We start from the raw sequence: 27,172 nt of genomic DNA, 5'->3' as shown, positions 1-27,172 counted from the left end.
GTGGCTATAAAAAATAATAATGAAAACCAGGGAGGGACGGGGGATGGGCTGCCCACAGTCTTCCCCAGCTGCACTGAGCTGCATGTAGAGGAAGCTCCCTTCCGTTGCCTTCCCATTAGGTTTTCTCCTGCCTGCATGCCATGAGCAATGGGCCTGAAATGAAGCAGTTGGATATTTGTATACAGTCAGATATATTCCTTGCTTCCTGTCAAAGGCACTCTGTTTTATTTTTCATGACCTTTTCCCACTGGCAGTGCCAGAGCTCCCCAGCCACAATCTTCTTTCAGAGTCTCCTGTACAGAGTCAATGTCACCGTGAGTTCATGACTCAAAGCCCAGGCAGGCTGCAACCCTGAGCAACTCAAATGTCTCCGCGAAGGCCAAGTCACCTTCTTTTAATGATGACTGTTTGCCTCTAGCTGTGCAAATAAGAGCTCCTGTTATCATGTCAAATGCTATCCTGCTTCCTCCTACCCCTGCCCCCAGAGGCACAAACATGCCCATGCTTTCAGGTCCCTTATAGCTAACGATCAAGTTCTGAACATCAACTATTTATTTTGTGCTCTGCTGTACCAGCCTGGGGATACTTGGCTGAGGATCTCTGAACAGTTTTGAGACTTTGAGGCATTAATTCTTTAAAAATGATTTGCTACACAGTCACTGTCAGAACAGCTGCCTTTGTCCCTATGAGCAACAGTGACACCTCTTGTCCTAGGAAGCACTGCAGAAAGTGGGGACTCCCACCACACCACCACCTCCCAAAGTCAGGTAGCAGTGCCTCTAAGTCTAGTTTTAGAGGGTGAGGAGGATATTTAGAAACAAACTCCTAGGTTTGCAACCCTCACAGTCTGGGATCTAAGCAAGCTCCTAGATTGCATCCATTAGAGGTCCCGAACAACCCACAGCACTTAAGGGAAGGCAAAAGTGGCCTTCTGCCACATCAGTGCCTTCCCCCTTCAGAGCTGTTATAAAGACTGAAAATCTCTTAGTTTCRAGACTTGCACTGCTGTGCTAGGAACGCTGATATCTACCTGCAGTCCCCTTGACTGGCTCTACAGAAGAAGCTCGTATACCCAGCTTCCTCCACGGCAATCACAACAGGAGCTACTGCCAGCCCTATTCCCCACAGAGACCCAAGTTGGTAACTGAGACTGGCTGCACACTGGCCTCTCCTCTGGAAAAGAAATGTTCAGAAGGCATATTGACAGTATGTTCTGCGTGGTGGGCACCACCACAGACAGAACATCCATGRTGGGAGGAGGCAAAGATGCATTACTACGGTGGATTTCAACCCAACAGCTTATTACCAGACATCTCATAAAGCCAAGAACAAAAATTTGTGAGAAAYAATAATGCCTTCAGCCCAGAAACTGCTACATTCTGCATGGGGAAACCTCCTACTGGACCTCTGAAGGCTACAGAAGAGTTAACTGCTGATCTAAAATCTAGCAAGTTGCCTAGATACCACAGGGCATGATCTGGTTACACTTTTGCAAACAACCTGGCACCAAGCAGTGACACACACACCTGTGCATTTAACACTTCTATTTTCCCAAGCCTTAAACTCAGTTGTTGGCATAATGCACTGGGAATACGCATTTAAAGTGGAAAGCATTTCTGGAAAACTGGCTGTTCTTCAAAGGCATTCTGCTAGATGTTCCAACAGCTATAATTCAATAAAGGTACAGCAGTATTTCACTGGGCAAAAATATCTTGGATAAAAGAAGCGCGAGACTCCTCTTCCAGTTTTAGTCACTGTTTTTTGTCAACAATCTACATGATGCTACAAAAATTCTTGTTGTGGCAAAAGTTTGCTAATGCTGACAAGATTGCTGGTAGGAAAACAACAAGCAAGACTGGACTACCAATATACAGTGAACTGAAGTAACCGAGAATTGGCCACACTCTGATGAAACACGATTTAAGTAGTCAAACGCAAGGTAAGATATCTGAAACCAGAAATGCATGCTACACTTACAGGCTGCTGCCTTGGAAAGCAGTTGCTTTGAAAAGACCTAAAGGACACRACAAAGATCTGCCTGAGCCCTTGCTGCAGCACAAACTGCCATAAGGAGACTCTTCCAATCTCTCAGTGTTTAAAAAGAGGAACCACAAACCCACTGAGGAAGAGTTTCTTCTTCTGTACACAGCACCAGTGACAAAACGCTGGCAAACCATGTCCAGCCTATGCTGCTGCCTTCAAAAAGAAAGAAGAAATACAGAAGGGGTGCCAGCAGAGCCAGAAGGTGATCCAGGAGCTGGGGAACCAAAGCAGCCCAGCAGGCTTCGGAAGGAGCCCAGGCCTGCCAGCTTATCAAAGAGGTAACTGAGAAGGGATCCGACTACCGCTTCCACGGCGCTTMCACGGTGGAAGGCAATTGTGAGAGAAGGCTTCCAGGTATGGTGATCCCTCTTTCAAGAGGACTGCAAAAGCCAGAAACTAAACATTTAGCCTTGTAATAAAACATAAGGAAACAGCAGTGAAGGCCATTCAGTACTGGAAGGGTTTGCCAGAGAACTAGGTGAAATTAGGAGATTAGCTATTTTTCAGAGGACACTTTTTAATTCACCTTCTGGGAGAAATTATATAGCCCTTCATATACGGGAGGTCAGACTAAACACGTCTGTCCTAATCCCTGCTGCTCCTAGGGTGTACTTCTTGCACAAATGGGGACTGCAATACGATCGCGCCGTAACGAGCACATTATTGGGAACTGCCAGAGTGCTTCCTCTGCTGTTTGGCACGTGTGCGGGCAACCAGATCTTGAAGAAATACCGACCTATTGCCAGATGTGATTCTGTCCTCTCTGGAAGCACAGCACATTGCTTATAAAAGGTGTTTGCGCTTCCATTTGATCGAACTGCCAACACACAGTGAAGTTCATAAGTATCCTTGTGGAAAAAGCATTCGAATGCAACCTCAATAACAGAAAATTGCAGCAGTTTCTGGAGCTTTCAGAATTAGATCAGACAAACCGTCACTTCGGAGGGACCCTTGTCCTAAAATCTTGCAGGTGCTTATAAAAGCAGCTCCCTGTAACAAGGTGCCAAGCAGCTGGCCCAGACTGGATGTTTTCCATTTCATGCCTCATTAAAAGTTGAAGTGTTTGCATTGTTTGCAGCAGGCATTTCTTTGTGAGTACCTGGAGGAATGGAGGAAGCATTGCGGAAAGACTCAGGCAGCCTGAAACACTTTTCCTAGCTGCCTCTAACTCTAGGCTATGCTCTGGAGGATACTTTCACTGCTTAAGCCTTACATACTGTAAGTTATATGACTGTCTCTTCCCAAATTAAGCAAACACAGACTCCCTCCTGCAGAGCTGAAAATCTCAGTATCAGTTTCTCCAGTCCTCACCAAATCCTCAGCAGTGTGGCTCTGGAGAAAACGCATAAAGAACCCCTATCTGCTCCTAGTTATAGCTGGGGAGCTCTACAGATATCAGTGAGGTTTCAGGGTGTAATAGAGCAGAAACCAGCTCAGCATGCTCATCTTCTCAAGCTAAGTCTGTCCTTCTGTTTCGATAGATTAGCTCCTCGCTGCATTTCCCCTTGCACAGCGATGCCAGCCTGGCCTCGGCAACAGTGAGCAGAGAACAGCGGGAGGCCCTGCTTCATCCAACATCAACTCCCAGATCCCTAACAGTGGCGGCTTTTGTTCTCCTGGAGCCTGTCTGATCTCTCTAGCCCTGTCTTACCACATTCTACATTCCTCCATCAGGGTCCCCTCCTGCAATAACTTTATAAAACAGTATATTACTTTTTTATTTCAAATCCAGGCCTGGCATCTGAGTAAAAATAAAAAGTGATCAGTCATCTCACCGAGGCGGAAGGGTTACTCTACAGTTTTGTGAAATTTCTTATAGTCTTTTTTCCATCTCTCTCTCTTAGTTTTGTGAAATTTCTTATGTCTTTTTTCCATCTCTCTCTCTTAGTTTTGCGGTCTAAACTATAAGAGGTGCAAATTCATCTACCTTCTATTTGAATATACAGGGTATACGTAGAGTTGGGCAGTGTGATGTAAGGATGGTATTCTCTAGATAAAAAAATGAATGCACTGTAGAGGATAAACAATAATCCGATAAAGTTAATCTTACCTGTATATTCCCCTGCCAAACTGAGGCTGGAAACTCATGTCACACCTACTGTCGCACTTCTGACCACTCTCATTTGACACTGTGGCCCCACACAGCACACCACCTCCTGGACTCTAAGTGCAGTCATCAGCTGGAGGCTGGAGGCAACTCTTCTACCTGTAGACCGGATCTCAGGCTGAGTATTAGGTGCAAGTTCCTTCAGCAGCTCTGAAGTCTGTCCAGAGAGTGCCATCCCTTCCCTCTGGGGCCATGGTGATGCTAATCACAAAACGAAAAACTTCCTGAATGCAAAATAGTGCTTCCCTAAAACAAAAGCATTTCCRATTGAACATGTTTTAAAAATAACAAAAGAGGCTCTGCATGTTGTTTGTGGGAATGAGGAGCTGCTTTGACTGGCTTTCTGCAGACTCTCCTACCGCTGCATTGACATTTGTGTTATATTTTGGAGTACAATACCCCTTCTGGAATTCGTCCTGATCATCTCCACTTCCTTCACGTWGGTCCACACTGCAGGACTGGATCCCTTTCAGACTGACCTAATCGAAAAGATGAGCTCCAGCATCTCACCTAACATGCTGCAGCTGCTATTGGGTGTTCCAAGCCTTGAGCCAGATTAGAGCTTTTCTAAGCAAATCTCCCAAGATGTGTATAACCGACCAGCACCAAATGTTTCACTCCCCAGATCTGCTCCTATTGCACCTTGCTGCTTGCTAGTGCAAATACAACCACTACAAAGCCTCTCTCCACTTATCTCCTTGCAAGACCTCACGATGCTTCCTGCACAGCCCTTTGCAATATACAGCCTCTTCATAGGAATCAACTGAACTTTTCACCCATCCCTCATTCTGGTTTAGCTAAAAAAGGTTTCTTCTGGCAGGAGACAGAAGGCAGTATATACTTGGAGCTAGCAGCTTATCCTGGTGTCCTGCAAGCGTGTCTTTAGAGGTCTTTCCCTGGAAGCCATTACGCTACCTTCACRTAGCCAAATTTGCTTAAGTCATACAACTTACATCTCTTCTTGCCTGTGCAAATTGCATCTGTACAGCCCCACCAGCCATTCTAGCAGCCMCCAACATCAATATGCCCTCACTGACCCGACCCACTCACAGCCCTGTGTTTGCTACATCTTGGCATTCATAACCTTGTAACACATATGCTTCTCATTGGTCACCCCCGTCTCTTCAACTGAAAAAGCAGAAACTTCCCTGGCCTGAGGTAGTGCAGAATTTGCCACATTCTTTGTCCTCTACCAGGGAGCCATCTCCAGAAAGCAAATTCACATCCACTGTCAGTACGCTGCAGCTTGCCCTGAACTCACAAGAACCCGTGCCAGTCTCAGAGGGCTTCAGCAACAGCCTCCAATGCACACAGTAGGCTCCTACTTTCCAGGGGGAGGCAGAGTAGCTCATGGACTTGGGAGGCCAAGCTGAGGGGCACATGAGAAGCCTGGATGTTCCCACATGCCTCTGGAGCTGCAGTCCCTCTGTGTGGGACTCCTTGTGCTTGGCYGAGCAAACATCAGGGCTTCTCTAACTCACTGGGCAGTGGAGTAGTGCCCTGAAGTTGGGAGAAGCTGGGGCTCAGTTTCAGGTAGGAATTCATGCGTTCTCATGTTGGAGGCACTGAAGGATCAGAAGGGCAGCTAAATCCCCATGAAGAAATGGTCTGCCAGGATCATTAAGGATTAGTAATTTTTTCTGCATCTGATAAAGAGTTATTGTCACATTAACTTCCTGCTACAGCTTTTTCTTAGCTGTCGTGTATGCAACTAAATTCTTCGTAACATCATTTCTGGTATGTTACCTGAAACGCGCAGATGACAGCATCTGTAAGACACACTAATTCACTAGTTATTTTCCAATTACCAGGTAGCTGTGGTGTGATGAGTAATCTTGTACAGAGGGAGGGAATCTTAATTTGACTGCCCTTAAAGCAGGTTGCTGTGATTTCTAATGAATGTCAAACAACAGGAAATCCTAACCAAGCAGAAAAAAAAGGGTAACTGGCTAGTGTCAGGTCTAATTTCCCCAAACAATGATATCATTCAAGTCTCCTGCTATGGTTAATTTTGAACTGGCAGTGAGAATGAGTTATGCCTAATAGGTAGGGATTTCATATTTCTTCTTTGGTCCTATCTTTGATTTATTCAAGAGATTTACTTTGTGGCTTATTTTTTAATATTTTTGCCCTTCTGTTAATGATTAACAGATGTATGAAGACTTCCAGGACAGCTTCTCAGTGGCAGAGAAATCAGGAACATGGCATCTGCATATATTGTAAGTGTGACTGGTCACCTTTACACATCTACACTAACTCTGAAACACATGTGGTCGGCAAGATTGCTCCTATTGCAGAAACCCAAAAGCATCTCTCTGCTCCCAGAAATAAATGTTGCCTCAGAAGCTGATTTAAGTCAGAGACCAAAATAGAGGAAAAACACTATCATCCTGCTGTTTTCACTGTTCCCTCTACTCAGAATCTCATGTGACAAATCAGCTGCCAGTTTTAGTACATCTTCCAAAGCCTGAACATTTGTTCACAGGGTAGCAGAAAGAAGCGTGTGCGTAACGCTGTCACTGGAGCAGCACATTCGTTGCATTGCTCTTAAAGATCGGCAGAAATGGCTGGAAAACGCTGAGCGTTGTCTGCTGGACAGCTCAGCTGTCTTACACTTGATGGGAACAATGTCACTTTCTGAGAAAAGGGAAATGATTTTCTTGCCTAGACTGGCAAGATGTTGCCTAGACAATGAGGAGCATCTAGGTAAYGAGGAGCATCTAAATTCAGAGACCTAGATGGACATGCAGTTCAGCAGCTCAGATGATGGCTCTGACAGGTACAGCACTTAAACAGCTGAATATGGCTACTCTCAACATTACGGTGGGTTATAATGAGATAGGAACTAAAAGCGTAGTATTCGTTCACAGTTATCTCTGTGTGCAAATACRTTTGCACTAGAACAAGAATGTTTTGCTCTTGTTCAGCTCCCCCTCCTTCCAAAGGCACTCCAGGTAACCAGGAAGAGCTTCACGCTTAGGTAAGCCCTTGCTGTTCTCTCAGACATAATTGCTACATCGGCTACAAACAGAGTATGTAGTATTTTATATACTATAATAAAACACGTCCATCACTAGTACTTTTCTATCAATCTCTGCTGTGCAAATGTTCACAGTGAGTGACTCACTCACTTAAGGATTTGCTAAATGGAAAACGAAGGAAAAATCTGCTAGTTCTCTCCTCCTGCTGATCATTCYCCTCTCCCTCCACTTACACTGCACCGTATCACACAGACCTCCCCACCTCCACTGAAAAGACTCAACCGCTCGCACATCCAGTGCTCCACTGCAGGTCCTGTAATGGTCATGGAAGGATCTTGGTCCAAGCAGGATCACATTGTATTTTTGAGTGCACTTACATAATTTGGCAAGATTATGCTGCCCAAAAGCATTTTCTCTCCAAAGAAAGATCGCTAAGTCTTCCCTGATCCTTTTAGCTTTGTATCATCTGCAAATTTCATGATCCTGGAMACTGCAGTGTTGTATACATTAATAAAGAGTCCCAGAAGAGGATCCTGCAAGACTCCGCTCCTCAGTCACTCCCTCGTTGACATTCACCTTTAACTCCAAGCCATGATTCTGCCTTCKTGCCAGTATTTCATCCTTTTCAATAATAGACTACTTTAACCTATATTAGGGAGTTTGTACTATAATCCATCATGCAAAATTTTGTTAAAATCTTCTGAAAAAACAGATAGATCTGTGCTATCTAGACTGATAGGTATTTCATTAGCATAAGTGATCAGATTAGTCTGACATGATTTACCTGCAATATATCCATGCTGACTCACTCCTATCACAGTAAATTTATTCATTCATTAAAAAAAAAAAAAAAAAAGCTGCAAACTAGCTGTAAATGAAGATACCAAAAACATTTCCTAAGAACAGTGTTAGCCTTGTGTCTTTGTTTCCTGTTATTATTTGTGTTGTGATGGAGCATACACATAGTCATATCATTTTGGGAATGGGCCAGCTTAAGAGAGAACAAGAGGGTACAGTTACAGTTGGAGGTCCCAAAGAATTCTCTCTCCAGAGAGAACTGCTACAGTCAAGGGCACCTGACTCCTTTCACAGAGTGCCACAGTTGAAGGAATTGTCTGGCACGAGGCACTCAAAACAGGATTTCAACTCATCTGATTTTCTGTGSACCTTGCTGAAGCATGTTGTGCAGGACAGAGTGCTGAGCACGAACACCAGTGAGGGCTGCCTTGGTAGCTCACAACCACAGCATCATCACCTTCTGCACCTAATCCATCTACTTCTAATCCAGCTGCAGAGGTCCAAAACAGCACCCAGCTCAGCCATGAAAGCACAGGGAGCATGTTTATCAGTCTTTGAGAAATTCATGGAGATCCCTGGGAGAGATGGGCTTTTGGCGCAGCATAACATTTTGCCTGCTCCCACCCMGAAAATATCTAGCCTTGAAGCAACTGAACAAAACTCAGGTCTTGGTTTGCAGATATCTAGAGYGAGTTTCCAGAGAGGAAACAATCTAAGCAGGATCAGTTCTAATTATGTTTCTATTGACAGATATTTCTCTAAACTGTCCTTAGGAACATCCTTCCTGGGCAAGCTATTGCACAGCCAAACTATCCTCATTGCAAGAAGAATTTCCTAATGCCTAACATAAATCCTTCCCACTCCAATTCAAATTCACTACTYCTTGGCCTATCCCTGCCTGACAGGAGAATCAGGTCCAATGAATTTGTTTATGAAGATCAGGCAGAAAGACCTGCTGTTCTTCCCTTGGGGCAAGTGAGAATTTTCTCTCAAACTGAAACCTCCATTTCCCTTGCTGCACTGTCTGGTGACCTGTAGACTAGATGGACATTACTGCCATGTTGCAGGTTCTTTCTACGCTGAAACAGGGCTTTTTCAGGGTTTACCTGTTTGGTTTCTTTGGTAGGAAAAATTTCCTTGTAGCAGCTGAGCTGAAGTGCAGAGAACTGAAGCCCACTGATGCATTCGGTCAGCATGTGTTTCCTCCTCCTTTTCTCAAATCTGTCTTCCACAGCCCTTAGCTGTCACTTACCAGCTTYCTCCAGGTACCTCCCCTCCTCAGCTGAACAGACGCTCAGTAGGTCTCCTCAATGCTCCTGGGTATAAAAAAAAAAAATCGGTTCTTACAGTTTCTTTACCCATCATGATGCCTTGTACATAATCACATCCTTCCGTTCAGGGTTTGTCCGCATCTGAGTGGTGACAATCACAAGTTACAAGCAAAGCACCGAAGGATTCCTGTAGCCGCAGCGCACAGGACGCTGCACTGGGGGCCCGGGGTAGGGCACTATCGCTGCCACTGGCCCCTCGTGCTGCTTTAGGCAAGTTTCCTACCTCTTGCAGCCCGCTTCCACTCCCACCTCTAGTCTGACTTGTATGTTTACACTCTGAACTTTTCAGAGAAGAGATCAGCCCATGTCTTTCTTAGCATGCTCAGTGCAAAGATATCTCAAGTTGCTTCACAGGAAAAGGTAAGAACTGCTTTACTTTTGTTAAAGGAGAGATTTTTTTCTCATTTTGCTGTTGGCTAAACACGCTGTAGCGATTCTACCTATAGGATTTAAAGACTGCAGATGAGATGACTTGGGAGCTTAATGCATAATGCCTGTAAGGTTTTTTGCAGAGGGAAGCGTTCTTGCATAGAAGGATGCTTRTGAAGGTCTACCTCGCAGGCAGGCTATTGCGTAATCTGTCTGTCACCAACTGAATCATTAAATTACATTTTTAATTTTGACTTAAAKGCAGTGAAGCTGTGTGCAGCATCCTGCTGAGGGCAAGGTGAGTCAAGTGGTTATTAAATGGTCACAGTTAAAAGGCAGAACAAAGGTCCAGTCACTAAAGCAAACACAGAAAACTAGGCCTTTTTCACTATACAGTAATATTCTGTCAGGCTTCCCCACTAATTGGCATCATAAAATAGTATAGCCAGAGATTATATATTTTTTTCTTCCTACATACACTTTCATTGAGTTTCTTGGGGAAAGAATTTTCCAAGCATTTAGGGATTTGCCTGTTGTGTTTAAATAAAGTTAACTGTGGCAGTCGCTGAAGTCACYTTGCCTTCACCCAGGTGTTGCAAGCCTGCTGTGTTGGATCGGCTCATCAAGGAGGTAAGAYGTAGCCTTAGGGAAGAACGAGTACTAGTTAGGCTTTATCCCTAACTAGCCAGTGGTCTTGATTCGGCTAAATTCTCARGTGTGTGACTAAAGCTGAAGCACATACTTAAGCATCACTGACTTTGAAAGGTTTTTAGCACATATTTAAAATTAAGCGGAGGCTTTGATAACATGGGGCTTTAGTCAAATCTACRGACCTCTAGGAAACCAGAAGATACTGAGTATGTTCATGGTCTGTCTCTAAGCACAGGATATACATGACATTCCATGTAAACCCCTTAATTAGCACATAATCTGTAGACTACAAGGAAATCTTAGCCTCTGCTCGATCAGCACCATCAAAGTCACGGCATTACTGCAGAGACTGTTCCCCTTTAATTACACGTGATCACTGAAACTAACCACRTACTGTATAATTAGTGATAAAAATGAACTATTTAAGTAACTTGCATTTAACAAATAGTACTGCCATTCTGATTGCCCGTCAGTATTCATTTAACATAAAAAGACTTTCCTTGTAATAGATTTTCCTGCTTCTAAGATTTTGCAAATTTCAGAGTTTTTCCCAGGGTTTTCAAATATTAAGTTTTACGTTCTCACATGTCAGGAGCTACAAGGTGGTAGCTTATCAGATAGTTTGATTTCTGAATGGCTTCCTACCTGGATTTAGCACAGATATGTACTGCTGTGAATGGAGAAAAATCAAAAAARRGGGGGGGGGGAATGATAGGTTTTCTCTCATTTGACAGAGATCTTGCTTTTCCCTYTATTTTTCTTTATACATTTTCATAGTTTTGCAGACAGGTAATTACATGTCTGATGTAAAGACCAACCCTCACAGTTCACACTTCAGAGCTGCCAGAATTTAGTTGCAATTTTATCACCGTAACCACAGATTCAGTAGAAACCTAGCTGGGATGTAGCTGGGGTGGAGGAGGAGGAAGAGTTTGCTTGACCACTATATCAAGATTTTTCAGTGGTAGACCTGGAATCAGGCACTGAGTTATTGCTCTTACTTTCAGCCTCATCTCTAGGCATGGGACAGAGAGACCCAAAGCAATGCAGAACTGAGCTGGTAAGTTCATATAACATAGGATAGCGTTGCAAGATGATCCCAGCTCACTTTCAGGAGCAGGTTAGCGCACCTGAGCAGACCTGCACCCACACCATTGAATCTGTTCCCTCAGAAAGGCTYATGAAGTGGGGTGAAGCTAGACTGTCCTAGACCTGAGCCAGTTTTCTTACAGCCAGCTCAGCATCTCGGCCCTGCAGCTCCTGGCACTTCCATTCTGGTATTTACAATGGCAGAGGCAGCTCAGTCTGCCTATCCTTCCTGTCCAGACATGCCACTGGTTTCCCATGGAGCCCCAAAGCTAAATTAGCTTGGACTAAAAAACTCAATCMAGCCCATGGCTGGTACAGATACGGGCTAGTGAGCACATGTCATTTGTGCAGAACAGGAGCAAGAAACATCTCTCTGAACTTATGGCACGATAGCCCACATAGRGACCATATTGCAGCTTCCTCTGAAGCATCTGTGAATGGATTTTGCTGGGGAGATGAGGAGAGGACACTGGTTTAGAAGGACTACGCTGACCATTTCATAAKGCCATTGGGGATAGCTCAGAGGCTCTGCTCCATTTTCATTAGTGAGGAGGTCTGACCTTGCTCTTGGTTAGAGCAAGACTCCTGCCTCTGCTCTAACCAAGAATCTACACCTGCTTGAAGAGTGACAATATAAAAACCACTTTGTATGATAAGATAAAATCAGGAGYGTCACAAGCAGACTGGGACGTTTGGTCACTTCAGCCATAGCGCTCCTATGCTGTGCTGGTGCTATTGAACTCTCTCAGGCTGCCYGTTAGCAGCGTTTCCCTTTCTGAAGCCGCCAGAGCCTTTGTTCTCGCCGAGCAGAGCTGCCCGCTCGMGCACGCAGAGGCAGGGGAAGGCTGGACACTGTGGGTTGCATTGTACTGTCAGGCTAAAGAGAAGCTGATGGGATAATAATTAATTGCAGTCTCCCTGTAATAAAAGACAAGACAAAGCAAGAGGTATAAATAAAATCATCAAAGGAACTCACAGAATAGGAGCTGTGTCTGCATTTTGTGGGCAATTTACAAGCCAAAGGAAGGTTGGGAACCCAAGGACTGAAAAGCCATAAAAATCTATGGAGCCCTCACAAAACCGTGACAGCGTCTCACTGATCTGTCTTGTTACCAGGCAGAGGTATAAATTCCCTCAACACCTTTGTTGTTTAAGGAGCTGGAAAGGGAAGGAAAAAAAAGGCTTGAAGTGGGAGTGACCCCAAGCTCACTCAGACCCGAGCAGCAGGGAGGTGCCCTCGGAGAGAATAGAGGAGACAGAAGGCACCGAGCTCAGCTCCGAGGGCAACAGGCTGCCAGCAAGCGCCGCCAGACTGGAAATATGGTCTGCAGAGCCCTGCGCAGCCAGGACTGCTTTAATGCAGAGATTTTTAACTCTCTTTGTACCAGGAGGYCTCCTTTCCTTATGACCTGGACAAAAGCAAACCCTGCCCTGCCTCATAACTTGCTACACCCCAGCTGCTTGTCCCTGCTCTCCAGCTGTTGTCGTGACTGTCACCTTCCAGCTCAGAAAGAAACGGTGACAAGGCACAGACAGACTTGAAAGAGCCGGGGCCACTCCTTCCCCAGCGGCACCCCCACCTCGTGGGCAGCTGAAATCTGTAGACAAGGCTGGGAGAACAGAGAGGGGAACCTTCCTCCTACTCTCTTCTCTACAAGATCGTGCCACAGATGTAAGGGATAGAGAGGAAAACGGATATAAAAGAGGATGGATATAAACGGTGGGGAGGGAAAGACATCTGTCCTGGATTCAGCTCCTCAGTGCCATTTCTCTCATTACCTTGATTTTGCTCCTTGAGCATCCCATTCAAAGGTCTCTTTGGCACCCATAACAGGGATGCCCACAGGTAGGGAAATGCCCCTGCAGGAAGGTACAAAGGCTAGGTTCATGTAAATGTTTTCTTCCATAGCTCCTATTCAACGTCTAACTCTCACTAAAGTCAGATAAACAGGTGCCTAAATACTTTCACAGCAACAGCCAGTTACATGACACATCCATCTGCTCAGCAGGCTGCCCTGCTCCCCAGCTCTGGGAGTGTCTGATGCAACTCAACCTCAAGAGCAGAACTGAAAGAATAAAATTCTTTGGGTGCTTCCTTCTCATGTACAGATCAGCTGAGAAAGGAAGTAAAGGCTATTTTAGCAACTGGACCTCTCAGTGGAGGCCCAAAGGAACGCTCCACTTATCACCTACCACCATCTGCTGTGGCCAGAGAGCAGGTCATACCCTACATATCCTGTTTTACAAGTGACTTGAGATGAGAAAGAAGCATAGCTATGTTTTGGTCAGATTCCATGCTTCCTATGTAAGTCTATATAGCCCTCACAGACACCTGGGCCAAACCGCTGCTGGTACAAGCCCCTTCTCCTGGGAACACAGGCCATTATACATTCAGCTCATCTCCACATTGCCATTAATCCCACCACAAAGATAGAGATTTCCTTCATTCATCCCTTAATGTCACTGGAGACACTAGGAAGAGAGAGAAAGCAATCAGGCACATCCTATGCCTCTACGGCAAAAGCTGTCCTTGGTAAGGGAGTACATGTTAGGGGAAAATGGGAAGCACAGATGCCAAATCCCAGCCCAAATCTGGACTTTGCTTTGGCACATTCTCCCTCGCTTTTTAAAGTTCTCCCTTCAGAAATTTATTCTCTGGTTAAATGAAGCCAAGGTAAAGAAACAGGAACTAATTAAAATGAACTGCTGTTTCACCATCTTCCCCCCAAAGGCAAACAAAATCTTCTTCCCCAAAAGAACACATAAGCCCTCAGCTAAACAATAACTTCCTTAATGTATCTGGCAAAGCCTTTCTTCCACCCTCTACCCAAACAATGAACRAAGCAACCAAGAGGAAAAAGCCACCTCCCTTTCCCCATGCCTGCCTTACCAGAATTTTACATGTCTGCATTACAGATGCCAGTTGGGAAGGAGAACATCTCCCACACGCAGCTTGTAGCGCTCCCTGCCTTTAGCAGGGTCATGYGTTCCAGCAGGAGGTACCTTGAGTTTGGCAAGAGCTGGGGACCTGGTGGACTGCAACTAGAGAGAAGGGATCGTTGCTGTCCTACAGATCACTGCTCACCTAGTGTCTCCTTGCAGACCAGGCTTGCTAGAAGAAGAGGTGGTATGGTCCTAGTTAGCACTGTAAGCAACAGAGTTACTGTCAGAYTAGGAGGTTTGGTCTGCCAGGAGGGACTACAACTTTTGCACTGGCTTGCRTACAAGCAACAGAAAAACTGCTGGGTTGTCTTTAGGGACTGAATCTTGGATCTAAAAGCAGGAGGCTGGGCTGCTTGAGTTAAGAGCCAACTACAGCTTGACAGAAGATATTTGTCAATCTTTCTTTGTGGTCTAGCTGGCAAAGGGGAAGAGAGAGAGATCTGAGCCCACGGGAAGCGAGGGGAGCTCTCCCCTCCCGGCAGCGCGGATGTTCCACGGATCTGGGAGCACGCTGCTCAGCAATGCAGCACCCCCCGCAACACCCCAGCTCAGTGGAACTAAAAATGGATGAATATTTTTCTCACCAAAATATCAAGTCAGGGCACCTGTCRCCCTGCAGGTAATCTTCACGTACTGTCTCAGTAGAGCACATCTCTGTCAGACAGAAGAGCCAGGGCACAGCTAATGCACTGTGTAGGGGAGAGACAGTCAGTGAGTTAATGTATGTCCTTGACTTGAAGCAAGTTGGGAGCTGCAACAGAGACTAGGAGAGATCTGGAAAGTAACCAAATGTTTGYGGGGGCTGCCACCACATTTCCCCTCTAGCTTGCAATCAGTCCTGTGGGTAGGGAGAAGGGATGTAGGTTCCAATCCCTTGCCAAAGGAAGAGTGCACTGCCAGGCGAACAAGCAGAGCAATCGCCRCCGCAGCTGTGCCAGCGCTAGCTGGGACTGCTTCTCGCAGCTTGTCACCCTCCTACTCCTAGAGATCACCCTTGCTCACAGCTGCCAGCTGGGGTACACTTGCGAATGCACTCCAATCCAGTTCAGTCAAAATAAGCTGTCTTTCTCTATACTCTAAATGTTTAAAAATGTTTGCTTCTGTCTCCTCATCCCTTAGGGGGAGGGATCGATGTTTGTGGGCTGCGTTACCAACTAGCAGCCTTTGTGCTGCTCTGTTCTGGGTTGTGTAAGGTCTTGTTTGGCTATAACTCTAAGTTAAAAGAAGCCTAAGACTGCTCTGTCTCACATTTCATCTCCTACAGTCCTCACAGATTTGTAGCAAACAGCCATAACCCAGCTCGCCCTTCATGTGCTTCCCCAGTCCAGACCTTAGTCAAACTTGCCTTAGTCAATAAGGACATTTTTAGAAGGATTCACTTTACACTCTTTAGGGCAGTCCTGTACTGCCAGATGGCACAAAGAAGCCACAGGGCAAAGACATACCAGCTCCACAGAACAGCTGAGAAGGAAGGCTCTGACAAACCTCACCCCAGGAGCCCCCAAGGTTGAGCTCAATCTCCAATTCATGAAACTCATCAGGAAAGTCAGAAGTGGGGAAGAGCCTGGAGACAACACAGAGAAATGCTAGTGATGCATGGACAAGAACCAGCTCCGTTTCATCTTCCTGGCTGCTCCACCACCACCAGCTCACCGCTCGCACAGGGCGCAGGGCTCTGCTCCCTGGCAGAAGCAAAGGTAGCATTGGCAGGGACTGTGGAGAACTCACCAGTCCTGGTCTTCCACAGAACAACTACAAAATCAGCATTGAGCCCAGGGCTTGGTGCTTTGCTATGCCAAATAGCCGCCAAAATGATCCGTGCAGTCTGCTGTCTGTCCTACGAGGACATAGGCTCGGTCAGCGTCAGCTCTTCAGTTCTAGTGCCAGTCATTTGTCCCAGCAGTTAGCTAGGAAGGGAGCCATGTCACGTGGTGCTCCAAGCGCTACGAGGCCCAGGTGCCTTTCTCCTGCAGGGCATGGAGCTRTGATCTCTGAACAGAAAGTCTAAACTCTTGCTGAGGTGTATGCATGGACCCAGGGGCTCCCCTCGGCAAACAGCTCCATGCTTCCACGACGGCGACAGTCGACTGGCCTGAAGGAACAGCTGAGTGGCAGATTGAGGCTGTGGAACATCACGGGGCAGACTCTTGTGGCCACAGGACCCAGAACTGCGAAGCTGACTCCTATGAGAGGTCAGATCCCCCGATATCACTATGTTCAGAACAAGATGAGCAGGTCAGCACAATTCACGCAAAGCCGTTTTACTTTGTGCTGTTGCAGAACAGAAGCAAGACCGGGGTTAGTTACCTGAGCTGCAGGAGGAGACCTGACAGCAGAGGGGCAGTAACCTTTAGCTGAAATATGGTAACTTAAAAAAAAAGATTCTAAAGATGGAACAGATGCTCATCTGATTATATCTTCAGATGTAAGATCTTCCCTTCCTCCAAGTAGTCTTTTTACCTGCATCCAGGCAACGAGAACTGCATTCACTGATAGAGTCATTACTGCATACGCTGCCATGACCCGCTCGAGATAATTCCTACTCACGGGCAGGAGAGAGGGAAAGCGACCGTCTTTGGAACAGCTCCTGTTCAATTATCTGGAAGGTGATTCTAAGCTGTAGTGCTTAGATCCGTGCCAGCAGCCAGACACAGGTCAGAGGGGACAGAGAGGATCTTGCCATGTGAATACAGAGTTTAAAGAAAAATATTTCACACTGATCCCATTTAAATCCCCTTGTCCAGAGTGAGCAGTAGGAACACGTCCAGAGAGAAGCTCTCTGTGTTACAGTGTCACCCCACAGCAGGATCCAGAGAGCACGTAATTTGGTCCTAGGCCTAGAAACTACCCCGATCTTTGCACAGGAGTGGGGGAAGTGTGCATGCATCTTCTCTGCTCACCCTGAACACAGATGCCAGACTGTTCCTCCTTTGATCCTGGCAGCTGGCTCACAGCCTCAGCCGTGTGATCAAGATATGGCCAGGACTTTGAACCTCGAACCTCCTGCATGTATTRTATCTGAACCATCTTGCCTGCCATGCAATTCAGGAAACATAACAGAGATTCTACATGGGTATGAGCCTGCTCACATGCAGAACCAAAGGCAGTTTCAAGCCTATTGGCAGTTTCAAGCCTTTTTATCAGTAAGCGATAATACCTGGACTTTGAGTATATATTCAGATCAGTTTAGTAATTAGTAGTTAATACTCTCAGTGATAGGATGTGTGAAATGTAAGCAAGAGGCTCTTTTGATCTCCCTTCCTAGAGTTCTTGGATTCTGGACTATATGGCACAAAGAACCAAATGATTAAAACCACAGTGTGCGGGCTGCTCATGTCCTTTGAGGACTCTGCAGTTCTGTATTTGTGCTTTAAACTCCAAGATCTACTGTCTCCTTAYAGGTTTGCTAGGTTATCTGGAAAGAAGTGGTTGGGAGAGGATTCATGGATTTTAATCAAGACTAGGGCCACATTAGAGATCCTGTTGGAGATAGCACACATACACTCTTTTGAGGGCCCAGCCCACTCCAAGGGCTAGAGATATTTGTGCCTTGTGAAAAGCTGAAGAACAGGATAGGAGAATTGGAAGCATTCAGACTGCTTGGGATATATGCATCACAGCGACAGGCTTGGCCAGATCAGGTATCTCCAGCATATGGCACCCTAAGATACCAGTTCCCTGGCCCTCAACAGGGATCCAGCTGTTTGGAATCTGTGTGGTTAAAGAGAAATTATGTTCCAGAAATAACTTCAGAGCTATCATTGCTGATGGCATCATGAAAAGTGTCTACACAACACACACCTTGTAGAACTTTCACGTTCATGCTGCGGGAAGACCTTTCCTTGAGATGTACTGCAGACAGAGCTAACAGTGACTATGTGGACAAGGTTCCCTGTTCAGGTGTACCCTAGCTCTACAATCAGGTATCTTCCATCAAAGACAACAATTGGGAGAGAGATTGTCTCGACAGCAAAGTCACCAGGAAGGTGGCTGTGATCACCAGATGAGGCTGACCAAGAAACCACTTGAGAGAAGAGCTAGAGATTCAGAGATCAGCAGGAGCTGACCTGGTTGCTCAGCATGCAGTTTTCATGGTGCATGAACACACACCTGCAGATCCATTACGGGAAGGAAGAGCCAGAGAGAGAGCAYACAAGATGGCTGAGACAATTGAACCAACCTGCACTACTAATGGTACCAGCAGAGAAATGCTCTACTGTGTAGTTTGTTTCTGCTGTGCTGACACCAGCAGCTCTTGCTGCAACAGGATTCTGGGAAAAGAAAACACTCCATCCAATAGATCTTCCAGCACRCTGAGCTCCTACAGACAAGTGAGGAATGGATCAGGACTAAGCTCATGCTTTAAAATTCTCCCTCTTACTGACTTTTTACAGCACCTGAGGGGCTGCAGGCCTTATGTTAATGCCCCACATGATTTCCTGAGCTCTCTCCTCTTCACTTATGGCCTCACGTGATGCAGACGAACACTCCTGCCCCCTCCTACAACAGCATGCAGAGTGCACAGACAAAGCCATTTTCTGGAGTTCCCCCTTTCAGGCTGATCAGATTTACCTGYCAGAGCCTCAAAGCAGCTCACATAGAGCAACAGCATCCTAAGAGGCTGTCCAAAGGCAGGATGGCAGAGACCTGCTATGCACTGAGCAGACTTGTGAGCTTCAACTTTATCTGCGTGTGACCTGCAAGCCCTGAGCTAGTACTTGCAGAGAGTTATGCTTGCAGCACAGCACCGTTGTTTCTATGGTAGTTTCTCTGCTCTTTAAAAGAGTTTTCATCCTTTGCAAAGGTTTTGTTTTACAGGTTTTTGAGGTTTTCTTTCTCCTGCCTGTCTCTGCCATGCAGCCAGCCCCAGAACTCTCCACTGCAGTGTCTCTCTGGTGCTCTGGAGTACTTTCTGGCCATAGTCCTGTGAACTGATTAAGGAGAAGAGTCACGTGCTCTGAACCAAGGGGAGCCCCCATCCTCACAGCCCTCCGGGGCGATAGAGATAGACAAACATTATCGTGCCAGAGGCAAGATGCTCCAAAAGGGAAGTGGAGATCTCACTGCCTGGGGATCTCTACAGTCCAATGAGGAACACATGCAATATTAACAGAACAGGCAATCTGTCAGTCCTGTACACCAAACACGAGATGCACCCAGCTATCCCTCTCCTACTCTCACCTGGCAAGGCTCAGGCTGCACTTCCTGGCGGCGCTGTGCCATCACCCTCTGAAGTTCCCCCACGCCAGGCTCAGTGAGTCAGCRTATCCCATTCCCATGATGCACATTCACCCTCTGCAGCCCGAACACTGAGTTTGCCCCATGTAACATGCCAGGGATATACACCCAGCACACTGTGGTGCAGCTATGTAGCCACATGGAACGATGCTGTGCAGAAGGCACCGGATTGCCCCCAGTAGCAGTGCTRCACTCAGATCCACAGGAGCAGAGGTACCCACTACACCCGAGAAAAGACTGAAGTCACACTGAGCTACCTCTATGGGTCTAGGTCAAACCTCCTCTTAGAACTGAACGTTGAGATGACAGCTAGGGGCTGGCTTGACAGCTCTTTGCACATTGGGGGTCACGGCTCTACCTCAGCAGGACTGTTTGTTCTCTGCCTTGATCTTCATCCCTTGACTGTACTGAAAGGAAGTTTGTCTGAGACAAACACATATGGCACACAATATCAGCTTCAGAGCAAGCTGCAAGGAAACAGATTGGGTTCCCTAAGCAAACCAACAGTGAATCTATTCCTTGGTGGCTTCTCTTGTGGGACACTTCAAAGGCACCAAGCATCCACAATGCAGCTGCTGCCCTGGRGAAGGAGTCACTGAATACTCTCCATGAATGAGAAGCAAAAATTAAGCAGTTAGATTTGGCACATGCATTGCAGTAAAGATCCCTGAATGCTCAGCTTCTTATTGAACCTAAGGCGGGCTGTTAATTCGTTATTCACTTCCCAGCCTGGAAGGAAAAGCGTGTTATACCCGAGGGCCAGAACTGATGAACACAGCCATAAATCAAGCAGTTTACAAGACCAGCAATTAGGAAACAAGCCGACAGAAGGGAGAACTCTGTCAGTAATAAAGTAGACACACCACAGGATCTGCTGAGTGCTCAAAGCAACTGGGGACAGTCCTTTCCYCACTCCAGCTCTAATTCTTTTAGTCATTTGCTGCCTTTTCCCTCAGACTTACATTTCCCTCTATTTCCACCCCCCTGCCAATTTTTCATCTCTTCTCTTCTCCTACCTCTTCTGGAAGGCTTTCTCTTCCAGGAARTGCAAGAACATACCTGCTGAGCAAATGGATGTACCAGCTGTTGCCCAGGAGCAGAGGCATGTGCTGGATACAGGCAGTCACAGAGCAGCGGATGCACACAGACCTGTGTGTGCAGGGTGTGACGGAGGGAGCAGTGTGCTGCTGTCCTGCACGTACAACAGTTTGTGACCATGTGGTGGGTTAACAGCCTGGTAGGTCCTGGGATGGTGTTGCTGGAAGAGCTATTGGTAGTAACCAGAGTTGCTCAAATAAGGAATGAGTGGGGTGCTTCTAACCACCTAATTTGTCTTCTGACCAAATTAGCCTCCTCTCATCCCTCTTCCAGCACAAGTCAGATCTGGCTTCTATTACCATCCTTGACTTTGTCAGCAATCTCCAGTGTCCTTCCAACACCTCCTGCCCCACTTCTGGTCTCCTCTCCTTACTGATCATTGCAAATCCCGCCTTCCTTTCCTTACTGGAAGTGAGTTCCTGGAGTGGATCATTGGATGGCCAAGGAGGTTTAGTCCCACTGGTGGTCTTGGTACCTAATGCAGCTCTGCACCATATAGCAGTTGCCCCTTACACAAACCCTCTGGCTCTTACGCAAACCCCTCTGTCCCTGGGGCCAGTCTGATCCTTGTTCATTGATGCTGCATTCTTACAGGCACAGTGCTGTGTGCAGATCTGGACACTGCCTAAGTCAGGTCTGAGCAGCTGTTCTTTGCAAGCAGCTCAGGCATATGCAAGTGAAATCTGAGTGCAGGTCATAGGTATTTAACTAGGCTCTCTTGCTCTCTCATATATTCCCTCCTGGCCAGCACAGTACCACATCTCTAGGACATCACATATTTGGGAAATCACAGCTAACTGATTCATTTTGCCTACGTTAGCTCTTGGCTCCAGGTAGGTGCATCACCCTCCCTGCCACGGACGGGAAATACAGCAACTGGGGAGTCTAATCTAGTCAAGGTAGGAGGCAGACCCGATATTCTTCCAATCATTCCCATACCAAACAGACCTCATTATGCCAAGAGTTAAGGATGTGATATTCCTGTGTAGCCTGAAGGCCTGGAGGGATTTCAGATTTGTAACATCCACTCTGTGGAAAGACTCACGGTTATCACCCACAAGACACCTTTGTGGTAGCAGATGACTAGGATAAAAGCAAAACAAGATCAGCAGAGTCACTGCGCCACTGTATGTGCTCACCTCCTGATATGCCAGCACATTTCAGTTCACTCTGCCAAATCCTTCCATGATGCGGGGTCACAGCCCAGAGAGTTTCCAGAGTAACAGGCTGACCTCAGCTACAGAAGCCTTTCCTTTTGAAGCTTATCTTCCCTAGAAGAGATCAGCTTTTGGTCAAGGCTGACACCTACACAACACCATGCACTAACACACCTCAGAGCAGAGAACCAAGGTGCCGGTTCAAGGTGAGAGCAGCACTGTCCACTCTGCAACACAGAATGTCTTGCTCATTTTCGGGCAGAAGAACAGGCCACCAGTACTCCCACCAGCTCCCGGCCCATCTCGCGATAGCCAGGCTGACAATCACTTGTGCTGGGGAGACCRGGAGGAATACAGATGCCCTACACATCCCAGGACAAGCCATGGACACTTCCCAGGCAGCCTGGCACAGAGTGTGAAGCACCAGGTGAAGCCAGTTTGTCTTCAGCACATCAGAGTTGACAGTCACTAAAAGCAAACATGGTCTTTGCATGTGCATTATTCTGATGTGCTCCCGGATGTCTGCGGTTTTGATCTTGAATGGGGAGGCTAAAGATTTGTTTGGGAGAGCTGCTAGTCCACAATAGAAGGAAACATCTCCTCTAACCTTGAACACAGAGAGACTAATAACCCACCTCCCCCAGCGCTTTGATGAGTGCTTTAGCAAGGGCTGTCAGAAGAAGCTGAAATATAAATTTAAGTAATTAGGTTGCAGCAGAGCAAAAGGAAACTAAACTAGATTTTTTTCTGTTCAAAGTGGATTCCAGAGAAGGAACAAACAGCTGCATTTCCAGAGACAGACAGCACAGAACTCCATGAGCAGCTGGGGAGGGGAATAGGTTTCAAGGTCTTGAGGGAAGGAAACCCCAGACACTAGGCCACGGCAACAAAGAAAGCTCAACAGCTGAGGAGTCCTTCATAGAAGATAGGAAATTCTCTTTAAAAGAAGGTTTTTCCCACCCAGATCTTGGCAAGCCACTGGGAGCAGTTACATTATGCTTATCCAAGGTCTCTTTCAGGCCCGCCAGCCACAGTATTCTTTTCACATTCAGAACGGCTGGATAGCTTCTCAGTTACTGTGCCTCATCCCAACAGCACTTTCTTCTTCATTGACACGTAAGGTCCCACCAGACTGCATGTGTGGTTTGGAGAAGTGTGTCTTGTGGCATCCCAATCCATTATCTTATTATCCCTTGGATTCCCAGTGGCACGCAAGGGACGTACGTGGCCAGAGGGGTTCCCCTCAGAGAGTGGCCCCAGAGCTATGTGGCTTTTAAAGGGTGTTGTTGGTAGGGCTTCAAGCATCAAGCCCCACAACACAGCACTGTGGCCTCCCTCCTGCTCCAGATACAGCTGGGCAGCAGATCAGCTGTCACAGCTCAGGCCAGTCRGATGGGGCTGGTCTGGGAGGAAACTTGCCACCTACCATTGCAGCACAAGGTAGCCATTACAGCAGAGAGTCTTGCACTCAACACAGGAGAATTCATAGGTCTCCTCCTATTGCATCACCACAAGAAGTTTCTTAGCTGTCCGTGTTGTATAGTAACAAGTAACACGAGATAACAGCAACTGCCTGCACTTCACATGTGGATTTGTTTTCCCAGAAATGGCATAGTGGCTTTAGAAGTAGGCACTAGATGGAAATTCCAGGCGTCTGGCTTTGCCCCAGAATACTGGCACTCCAGGAAGGTCAGAGCTCCACAATAAGCCATATGTTCAATCTTGGCTTCCCCTCACAATGCCAAGATGTGTCTGCAAGGAATAAAGCCAGAGGGAACATTAACTGATCACCAGTGAAATGGAGCCTCTGCTTGGCTTTCACCCTAATTAACTATAAAGAGGTGGTGCTCGAAGGCCCCTACACTGCCAATAAGTAATGCAGGGTTAGTAATTAATTAGTAGTCTATTGGGATCTCAGCACCTCTCTCCTACAGCCAAACTCTACAGGTTGATACAAAGGGGATTTAAAGGAAACACAGCAGTTTCCCCATTATGGCCCTAAGAAAATAGAACTAGTTTTTGAAGGAACCTCATTTACAGTCCTCTCAGATGACTGATGCTTGGCACCTAACTCTGCGTGCACAGGAGAGGGACCTGCCTGCAGAATACAGGAATAGGAAAGAGAGCCCCTTAGGTAATTTGGAGAGCTATGTATGCTCACCATCCCCTTGCTTTAGAAAACAGCAACAATAGAAGAATGACAGAAAGATGTCTTGAACGTCAGCGTATAGTTAACAGCACTCCTAGAGATCCTGACCTGGCACGGCATAGCACTGTCTAGAGAGCAAAACAACCCCTCTGGAGCAGGACAAGCCCCAGAGCATCAAGACACACAGAGAAGAGCATCTTCTGGGAGAAGAAGAGGGTGCAAAAAGCTCTGAGACTCAGCAGAGCTGTGGCTGTTCCAGACTAGACCTGGGCAGATCTGGAGAATTCCCTTCTCAGAGCAGTCACAAAGGAGTTGGGATTGAGCAAGGCATAGGCATCTGACCAAGGGTGCAGCTAGGGTCCTGAAAAGGGGAAAAGATATTGTCTGAAACCCCTCCAAGAAGAACCAGTGCTCCCCAATAACGAATGATTTCTTAGCTCCAAAACAAACTTACGGTTTCTCTCGTGTCATTCAAGTAACTAACCAACATCAGTGAAAGCARTTACACCAGTTGATCTCCTTAGATTTGTCATGGATCCTATCTGATTTCAGTCAGGCAATTTTGTTTTTTGCTTCTGTGCCTCATTTTATTCTTCTGTCCCAGAAGCTGTGCTCTATTAAACAGGACTAGCAGTGGACAATGGAATTTTTCCCCTGTCAATTGGAATTAGAGTTGGTTATGTTAGCTATGTGCYTTTCCTCTTCTCTGGCTAACAGATGATTTTGCTGGGCTGATAATCATGGGGCAGAACAGCTCAATTTCTTTCATGGTTGGAAACTGGATGTGAAAGGTGTCAGAGAGCTGGAAGAGAGACAGCAACCAAAATATTAGATGGTTCTTCTCACTGCTTATATAGGGAGCAGTGATGATGACTGACATCTAAGAACCAAGCTGCCATGCCTAGGGGAGAAAGGAAGGTCAAAAAAGGGCATCAGGAAACCAAATGAAGGCAGTCTGAGATGTTATTAAGGGAAGCTAAGAAGGCAAGTTAAGGAGCAGCAGCCAGAGGTTAAGGGATGATCTCCCCAGCCTAGGATGGAATAAAACTTTCCTAAGGATACTGAGGGGCTGGCATGAATATCCAACCTGCCCACACGTCACTACACACAAATCCAAATGCAGTGTGGTCTAGGTGCACAAAACATGCACAATGGTCAAGAAAAACCAGCACTGTGCTGAATGCACATTGTTATGTGTCGGGGTTGGATTCTGCAGGCCCAAGCAGTAACAGCACTCTGGATCGCAGACTACAGACCAACAGGGCATCCTGCTGACAGCAAAGCATTCCTGGCATCATTAGAGCCAGAGAYAGCACAGTATCTCCCTGGCAGCAGTGGGGCAGGCCAGAACATGCCTGCACACTAGGAGAAAAGAGCTAGAGCACGTGCTGAGATGATAAAGAGGAAGTCACATGAGCTTATGTTCTCCCTATGAATGGAGCACAGGATCACAGMATCACATTAATCCTACACAACAAATACGTGGAGGTTAAGCCTCCCTGTTTTGTCCACCAAATCCCAGGCCTGGCTGAGCAGGACCACCTGATCCACAAGTTTAACTAGGCAGCCAGGGAAGATGCTGCTCTCTTTGCAGTCTATGGCAATCCTTGCACATAGCTTTCTCTCATAGACGTTGCTCTAAATCTTCTGCCCAAATTTGCAGTTGCTCTGTCCTCCTAACAAATTCTCTTGGCTTATGAACCTTTCATTTTGTGTCTCTTCATCTTCTCTACTCAAGCTGGAGCCTTTTCTGCTCCCTCTTCTGGTCTGATTTTCCTCTCTCTTGCTCTCTTGGTCAAAGAAGAGGTCTGCCATGCTTGCTCTTTTACTTCTGTCAACAAATTACAGCAGCACCTTCCTGACACATGACACTGTAATACCACAAACCTTATCTTGGCCTTTCCCCCAGTGGCGTCCATGCTGGGAGTTACTGTAACCCTTCTCTTCAGACTTTTGTGATATTCCCTGTCCAAATAATCTGGTTTTGAATGGATCATGATTTTCATGTCTAACAGACATCACTTTATCCATGTTCACTCTTCTTGATAGGCCCTCATTTTTCCATATAAAGCAGCCAGACCACCTTCTATGATAGACAGTTCCATGAAAATGTCAGCTTGATGCTCAGCAATCACCAAGAAATAGATCAAGTGGTATGAATCATTTTGGGGGGAAAAAAAAAAAGAACAGAACAGAAAAATCTATGACTCATCCACACCTCGGATACTGTGTGCACTTGTCGTCCCTTCATCTCAAAGGGGATATCAGAACTGAAACAGATTCCGAAAAGAGCACAACAGATGGTCAAAGACACAGACCACAATTAAAAGCGCAATTGCTCAAGGCATAATTAAGCAGGCTTAGACTCATTAGTGTGTAAGAAAGAAGATACAGGGGGAAAAGTAGGGATGTAAAGACACTACTGGTCTGGAGGGGTATTGGCTCTTCACTTCCTCTTCCAAAGCTCAGGACCACTGGTGAAGGTAGGAGGAGGAAGGACCAGCCCTGCGCAGCCTACCTTCTCTAAGATCAAAGAAGCCACTGTAAAGCCCATTTCTCTCACTGTTCCYGAAGCTGTATAACATCTTCATTTTAGGTTTCTCAGGAACAGAGAAAGGATTAACTAAACTTACCTCTGCACTTCCCATGATGCCATTAGTCTCAGGCAAACATCCTCCCTTTTCTCTTTCATTTTAAGAAAAAAAAACATATTCTCAGCAGTAATTTAATTATATCAGTACTGAAGGTCTTGCCTTGCTTTTCCCCATCTGTCATCTTTCATTCAGTATCAAGGAATCAGTCTCCATCTTCTATCAGCTCATAGCACCAGTCCACCCACAAGATTTTCAAGGAAGCACTGTCGTGCTTTTCTTTATTCATGCTTCTAGAAGGGAAAAACACCCACAAGCTGCTTGCTTGTCATCTTCAAAATCTTCCTTTGCTGTGATTCCTGCTGAAAGTTTGACAGCAGTTAGCACAGCAGAGCACGAAGACCACAGTCAGTATCACTTCATCGCCCTTCTGTTCACCTCCACCACTCTCACATTAGGTAGGGAATTCTCTGGGAAAGGCATCATCTCTTTATTTTGTACTTGTACAGTTTCAGACAGTCTGAAGCTCTGTTCCATAGCTCTCATGCCAAGGGTCCACCACAGGAGTTCCCCCATCTGCATCACTGATTTAGCATCTTCTTCTGCTGTTCCATTTCCATGGAAAAG

Source organism: Rhea americana, unplaced genomic scaffold, assembly GCF_003343005.1.
Source record: "Rhea americana isolate MKP2758 unplaced genomic scaffold, rheAme1 scaffold_168, whole genome shotgun sequence".
Taxonomy (NCBI): domain Eukaryota; kingdom Metazoa; phylum Chordata; class Aves; order Rheiformes; family Rheidae; genus Rhea; species Rhea americana.
Note: the sequence above shows the minus strand (reverse complement) of the source record.